Below are 8,613 nucleotides of genomic sequence, written 5' to 3' on the forward strand. Positions count from 1 at the left end.
TCATTTCTTTCACTTGTCCTTTGTTTTTCTGTCTCATTTACACTATTCCCCAGGACTAAGCTTCTCTACTTCAAAAAATATGCCAGTTTGAAATCCTACTCATTCTTCCAAGTGCAGCTTAATTGAATCTAGACTGTAAAATTCTTGAGTGCAGGGTGTCACATTGATTTTGATATTCATTGTGACAAAAGAATTCTAAAGAGATATTTAACTAAAATAATTCCTTTAATTCTGCACAGTATGAGAATGAATAAGAGATCTACAAAGTGCTATAAGTTCAAGAATCAAACTGATTCTTGATGCCCCAATTGATGATCAAAAGATATGAAGAGGCAGTTTTCAAATGCCGGAAAAAAAGTCATTTGAAAAAATTCTTTAAATCATTATTGTTTAGAGAATGCAACTCAAACTACCTCACACCTATCAGACTGGCTAATATTACAGAAAATGAAAATAATAAATGTTGAAGAAAATATGGGAAAATTGGGACATTAATACCTTATTGGTGGAGTTGTAAACCAATTCTGGAAATTCTGAGGGACAATTTGGAATTATGTTTAAATAGCTATAATACAAGACATGCCCATTAAGTCAGCAATACTATTATTAGATTTGTATCCCCAAGATACAGAGATCATTAAAAAAGGAAAAAAAAAGATCTAAAGGTACAAAAAAATAGATAGCACCTCTTTTGTGATGGTAAATAATTGGAAATTGAGGGGATGCCCATCATCATTGAGGGGAATAGTTAAAATAGGTTTTGATATATGAATGTGATGGAATACTATTGTGCTATAAGAAATGATGAGTAGGCAAATTTCAGAAAACTCTGGAAAGTTTTACATGAACTGATGCTGAATGAAGTGAACAGAACTAGAAGAACATTGTGCATAGTAATAGCAATATTGTATAATGATCAATTATGATAGATTTAGTTGTTCTTAGCAACGCAATGATCTAAAACAATTCCAAAAGATTAATGAAGGAAAATGCCATCCATATCTAGAGAAAGAACTGTGGCACTTCAACGCAGATTGAAGCATGCTATTTTCATATTTTTGTTTGTTTTTTCTTTCTCATCCTTTTCCCATTTTGTTCTTTCTTCTTCTACAATATGATTGATGTGAAACTATGTTTAAATGACCATATGTGTATAACCTATATCAAATTACTTGCTGTCCTGGGGGGGAGGAAGGGAGAAAAATTTGGAACTCAAAATCTTATAAAAAACAATGTTGAAAACTATATTTGCATGTAGTTGGAAAAATAAAATACTCTTTAAAAAGCTGATATGATCACTTCTCATGGAGAAAGAGGAGTGGTTAGAGATTTCTGGAAAAAGTGCTATATGGGCTACTCTTTCATATATGGGTAGATATTCTTCAGATAGTGGAAAGGAGGAAGAAGGCTTTGATTAAAACAGAATCAGCTACAGAATGTAATTTGTACCTATGCCAGCCATATCTAACATTTGTTGATATGCGGGATGGAGTTAGGTGGGAGATTGATAGAGTTGAGTCATTAAGTTTGATTCCTGACTTCACATTTGGTACAACTAATATAGAAGTGGCAGATGAGCCCAGAAGGAGACAGTTGCCTAGGAGATTTAAAAAGTCTCTCAAGGGACATTCTTCCTCAGGTTATCACATGCTCTATTAAGACAAATGGTGGACCAGGAAAAAAAGTGCTATGATAAGGGACAAACTGTGGTATTTGCTTTCAGGCAAAGATCAAAAGATTGCCTAGAAGGCTCAGCAGTTCTTGCTCTTTGCATCTGGAATCCAGACAAAGAAGAGTTCATTTAATTAAATGCCATACCAGCAGTTTTTCATGAAGTTGCAAGGACTCGAATGGCGACACATTCAGTAGGAAACCAGTCCAAGACAAGGGTGACATTTCATTGTTGATCAGCTGCAAAGGCAGGACTGATGGCTTCCTAAACTCCAGATGGCTTAAATGGTATCAATGTAACATTTTGGGATTATAGCAAAAAAAAACAAAAAAAAAAAAAAAAAAAAAAAAACAAAACAAAAACAAAACAAAACAAAACAAAACAAAAAACAAACCTCTGAATGCTAGAGAATATACAGGACATGGCTGAGCCAAATTTTGAAAAGATGCCAAACTGTTGTGAAATTACTGGCAGAAAACAGCTTATATGTATGTAGTACTTTCCTCACAATTTGATGAGTAAGGTAGGGTATGTGTGTATCATCATTCATCATCATCATCATCATCATCATCATCATCATCATCATTATCATCACTATCATCTACATTTTAGAGATCAATCAATCAACAGACATTTATTAAGTACCCACTATGTGCCATGTGTTGTGTGTTAAGATGCTGGGGATACAATAACAAAAGTGGGGAAGTTCCTGGCTTCCAGGAGCTCACTTTCCAATTGGTGATACAACATAGATAAGAGAGTAATGGAGCAATTGATGGTACAGTGAATAGAACTCTAGAGCTGGAGTTGGGAAGATCTGAATTCAAATAGCATCTTATACTTACTAGCTATGAGGTCTGGGCAAGTCACTTAAGCTCTGTTGGCTTCAGTTTCATCATTAGCAAAATAGGGATAATAATAGCACCTATCTCCCAGGATTGTTATAAGCTTTATTTGTAAAAAAGTGCTTATCACCATGCCTGACATGTATCAACTACTATATAAATGTTAGTTACTAGAGAAAGGATTATAGATTTGAAGCTGAAAGAGACCTTAGAGGTTATTCCATCTAATCTCCTCATTTTTACAGATGAAAAAGCTGATGGCCAGAGTGGTTAAGTTAATTTTCTTATGTCATATAGGTAGAAAATAGTAGAAACAAGATTTGATTCACAAACTACAGCACCATGATACCTTTTAAGTTTTGGTCTAGCAGTCATAGGGGTTAAGAATGGAGGAATGAATAATAGGTTATAAAGCCCCTCTCAGTAGCAATAGTAGCATTGATTTGGCTTTTACTCCCTCAGAGCAAGTGGTTGTGGGAAGAGTATGTGTACAGAAGCCATAGCAGGCCTGATGAGGAAACTGACAGCAAGGTGACATATTTAGTATTAAAGGTCACTCTTATGCAAATTTATCTCTTCTGACCCATGCTCTTGCCCTGCACTCTGTTAGCTATCAGGAGAAGATCCTTGGGAAAGGTGGAACCAGAAGGACATAAGCATGTGCTGAATTTAACTCGTGTCAAGGTGGTTATTTTTAAATAAATTTATTTTATTTAACATTTATTAAAGCAAATTTTGAGTTTCCAAATTCTTCTTCCCTCTAGCCCCTCTCCCATCCACTGAGAAGGCAAACAATATATAGTTATACATTATGAAGTCATGCAAAACATATTTCCATATTAACCATGTTGAAAAAAAAAGCAGGAAAAATGAAGTGAAAAATGTTTCAATTTATACTCCAGGTCCATCAATGGATAGTCTTTTCATCAAAAGTCCTTTGGAATTGCTTTGGATCACAAATAAAGTCAGATATAAACAATGGGAAAAATATCAAGTGCTCTTGGATTGATCAAGCAATTATAATAAAGATGACAATACTACCTAAATTAATCTATTTTTTAGTGCTATACCAATCAAACTCCCAAGAAACTATTTTACTAACCTAGAAAAAATAACAAAAATCATCTGGAAAAACAAAGGGTTAAGAATTTCAAGGATATTAATGAATGGCCTAGCTATACCAGATCAAAAATTATATTATAAAGCAATGGTTATTATGGTTACTGGCTAAGAAATAGAGACATTGATCAGTGTAATAAATTAGGTTCACAGAACAAAATAGTCAATGACTATAGCAATCTAGAGTTTGACAAACCCAAAGATCCTAGCTTTGGAGATACGATTTCACTATCTGACAAAAACTGCTGGGAAAATTAGAAATTAGTATGGCAGAAACTAGACATTGGCGCACACCTAACATCCTATATCAAGATAAAATCAAAATGGGTTCATGATCCAGACATAAAGAATGATATTATAAACAAATTGGAAGAACAAAGAATAGTTTACCTCTCAGATCTGTGGAGGAGTGTAAAGTTCTTGAATTGTGAGGGTCTGGTCGTCTGCTCAATTATAATCCTTCTCTGGGAGGAGATCTGTAAAATCTTTTCCTCTGTGCACAGGTTTCTTGGGAGCTCTGAATCTCCTCCAACTCTTGTCCTTCCTCAAATCAGACTGGTCTCCTTTCAGCTTGCCTGGCATCAAGACTTTATCCCAGAGTCAATTCTCTCAGACCCAAAGCTGCCCTTCTTTTATCCTCCCAGAGAATGGGCGTGAGATAACGCAAGGGCTTCTGGGAAACATTACTACAACCAATGAACTTGCTCCTCTTAGAATTCCTAAGGCATAAACTCCCTTTAAAGGCCCAAACCAAAAGTCTGAGCCAGAGAACTGTCAGGTCAACCTGAGTTCTCACCTTGTAATTGTCCAGACAACCTGAATTCTCACCTGGTAATCCTAACAGAGAAGGAAGGTATTTGTGACCAAAGAAGAACTAGAGATCATTATTGATCACAAAATAGATAATTTTGGTTATATTAAGTTAAAAGTTTTTGTACAAACAAAACTAATGCAGACAAGATTAGAAGGGAAGCAATAAACTGGGAAAACATTTTTACATCCAAAGGATCTTATAAAGGCCTCATTTCTAAAATATATAGATAATTTATTCAAACTTATAATAGTTTAAGCCATTCTCCAATTGATAAATGGTCAAAGGATATGAACAGATAATTTTCAGATGAAGAAATTGAAACTATTTGTAGCCACATGAAAAGGTACTCCAAATCATTATTGATCAGAGAGATGCAAAATTAAGACAACTCTGAAATACTACTATATACTTGTCAGATTGGCTAAGATGACAAGAAAAGATAATGCTGAATGTTGGAGGGGATGTGGGAAAACTAGGATACATTGTTGGTGGAACTATGAATGGATCCAACCATTCTGGAGAGGAATTTGGAACTATGTCCAAAAAGTTATCAAACTGTGCATACCCTTTTATCCAGCAGTGTTTCTACTGGGATTATATCCCAAAGTGGCCAAAAGCCAAAGATATTGTTCCTCTCTTTGAATTAGACCACAACAAAAATCATAGCCACAAACATGAGGCCTTCAGGAGGTGAACCTCTAATCACTCCTTGACCCATCTGGATTGAGACTTAGACTCCCTAAAGGAGGGAAAGAGACCTACATGTGCAAAAATGTTTGTGGCAGCCTTCTTTGTAGTGGCTAGAAACTGGAAACTGAGTGGATGCCCATCAATTGGAGAATGGCTGAATAAATTTTGCTATATGAATGTTATGGAATATTATTGTTCTGTAAGAAACAACCAGCAGGATGATTTCAGAGAGGTTTGGAGAAACCTCCATGAACTGATGCTAAGTGAAATGAGAAGAACCAGGAGATCATTATTCACAACAACAACAAAAATATATGACAATCAATTCTGATGGACGTGGCTCTCAACAATGAGATGATTCAAACCAGTTCCAATTGTTCAGTAATGAAGTGAGCCATCTACACCCAGAGAGAGAGGGAACCATGGGAACTGAATGTAGACTACAACATAGCATCCTCACTCTCTCTGTTGTGATTTGCTTGCATTTTGCTTTCTTTCTCAGTTTTTCTTTTTCCTCCTTCTTGATCTGATTTTTCTTGTGCAGCAAGGTAACTATAAATATGTGTATATATATATATGTATATATATATATATATATATATATTGAATTTTACATGTATTTTAACATATTTAACATGTACTGGACTACCTGCTAGCTAGGGGAGGAGGTGAGGGGAAGGAGGGGAAAATTTGGAACAAAAGGTTTTGCAAGAGTCAGTATTGAAAAAATTACCCATGCATATGTTTTGTAAATAAAAAAGCTTTAATTTTTTTTTAAAAAAGGGAATTTCAGTGGATTATCGTATTGCTTAAAGTAGCTAAATCTTTCATGATTGACCACTGTTATAATATTACCACAACTTGTTCAGCCATTCCCCAATGGTGGCCATCCCCTTAATTTCAAATTCTTTGTCACTACAAAAGGAATTGCCACAGTTATAGAAGTCCCTTTCCTTTTTCTTTGATTTCTTTGGGATTCAGATACAGTAGTGGTAATACTGGGTCAAAGAGTATTCAGTTTTATAGACCTTTGAGTATAGTTCCAAATTGTTCTCTAGAATGGTTGGACTCAGCAGAGATGTTAAAATGGGGGATTTCTGTTCAGAAACAGGCTATATCACATGGCTTTCAATCCTGAAATGCTGATTCTGGACCTAAGCTTTGTTGACATTACAAATGTATTAGAACAGAATGAGGTGAGGAGAGGTGAGGAAAAAAGAGGAGAAGATAACAGAGGAGAGGAAAAGAAGGAAGAGGGAAGAAGTGTGTGTGTGTGTGAGAGAGAGATACAGAGAGAAAAAGACAGAGAGGAAGAGAGAGAAACACACAGAGTAGAGTCATAGAAACAGAGACAGAGACACACAGACAGACACAGATATATACAAATATATAGACAGACAGACAGAGAGACAGAGAGAACAGAGACAGAGAGAGCGACAGAGACAGAGACAGAAACAGACAAGAGACAGAGACAGAGAGAGTCCAATGTTAATTCTGTTATGCAATACTTGGATGCTTTGAAGATCTTCTAGGCTTTCTTTAAGAGAGAGTCAGAAGAGAATTTCTCAAATGTGGGAAAGATTTGGTTTAGCACTAAGGAGATGGCCAGAAATCTGTACTACAAATTTAGCGTGAGCAAAGGTTCAGAGACAGCACCCAGGGGAGAATCATTTTCACTGCTAATGCTTGGAATGTAAGCTGAATGTGTTAGATGTGTTAACAACACAATACCTAGCAAGTGGGGACTGTTCTAACTACAATATCAGCATTCTGTTTGGATCAACACTTGAATACCAAGGGATTCCAGAGCATATGGTATAACTGCTTGAATATATTATGTGCCTGCTGGAGAAGCCAGTCTGAAAGGGAGCAGGTAACAGTTGAATTGTGGGGGCTCTGGAAGAATCCAGGTAATGCATGTTCTTCTTGAGGAACAAAATCCACTTTGAGTTTGGTCAACATACCTCACATTACATGATTAAAGAATCCCAGTGGTTGAACCAATCACATTTCTGGAATGACCAATTGCATGAAAGGGAAAGAGTCCCTTGTTAGGGGAATGACATATCAGAGAGATGAATTTGTCTTTCCTTTGGAGACTCAAAGGCATAATTGTTTATGGGATGTCACATCACAGTCCCAGAAGAGCAATAAGATTTGCATTTGCAATTGTGTCACTCAGCGTCCTGAGATGGGGCTTCCCTTCCTACCTTAAACCTCTTATTTCCTGTAGGTTTTATATTATTCCCATGACTTAGTTAACAAGATGAGAGTGTCAAGAACTACTTTTAAAATACAAGAAATTTTCTAAAAAGTCTATGAGGATTAAAATTGATGACTTAACTTCTTATTCTCAACATGGATCCTTTGCTCCTTCTATTTTGTTCATTTCTAACTCTGTGTAGAGCTGGGCATAACAGAAAATTCTGCCTTGTCTTTGGCATCTTGTATTTCCTTCTTCAGCATACTTTTGTCCCTTCTTTGCTCTTTTTCTTATGACCAGATTTAGATTTCTGTGTCGTGATCCTTACCAGGCCTTGCTCTCTGCTAGGCATCAGATTCCACTCACTTCTGAAATCCTAAATAAGATGCTATTATTAGAAGTACTTCTAGATAGCATCTAAGTCTCCAAACTCAAGATATCCTATATATTTGAACTAATTTTATCACCCAAAGCCCCATCCCTTCTCCAAAATTCTCTATTTATTTTCATAATAGCATTATACTTTTAAGTATTCAGATTCTTCAGCCACCCTGGGCCAAAAGCCAAAGACATTGTTCCTCTCTTTGAATTAGACCACAACAAAAATCATAGCCACAAACATGAGGCCTTCAGGAGGTGAACTTCTTAATCACTCCTTGAGCCATCTGGATTGAAACTCTTAGAGCTTTGGTCCACAAAGACTAGCTCCTCTTCCTACCTGACATTCCCATCCTCTACCCCCACACACCTTTGCATAGGCTATCCCTTTATCTGGAATTCTATCTCCTTACCTCCTGGGATGTTTACCTCCATTAAATGTAAACTCAAAAGCCACATGCCCCATGAAGTCTTTCAAGACCCCATAATTTGTATGTGTTCTCCCTCACTCCAAATTATATTTTATTTATGCACATACTGTTTTTTCCCAATAAACTATAAATTCCTTGAGAGCAGGGCCATTTTTAGTTTTGTCTTTGCATCTTCAATGCCTGGCACAAAGAAGGGAATTAATAAATGATCATTGAATTGAACTGAGTCTTACTTCTCTCTCAAACTCTTTACCGAATTAGTTACCAAGTTTTGTCTGTTCTGCTTCTACAACATTTCTCACATTCACTCCTCTTGTCTCTAACAGCCTCTATCCTGGTTTATACCTTTATCATCTCAATCTTGGATTATTTTAATACGCACCCCACCCTCACCCAGACACACACATACATATATACCATGCCCCTGCCCTCTCTCCCACTCCCATACACACACACACAGA

This window comes from Sminthopsis crassicaudata, chromosome 2, assembly GCF_048593235.1.
Source record: "Sminthopsis crassicaudata isolate SCR6 chromosome 2, ASM4859323v1, whole genome shotgun sequence".
In the NCBI taxonomy this organism is placed as follows: Eukaryota; Metazoa; Chordata; class Mammalia; order Dasyuromorphia; family Dasyuridae; genus Sminthopsis; species Sminthopsis crassicaudata.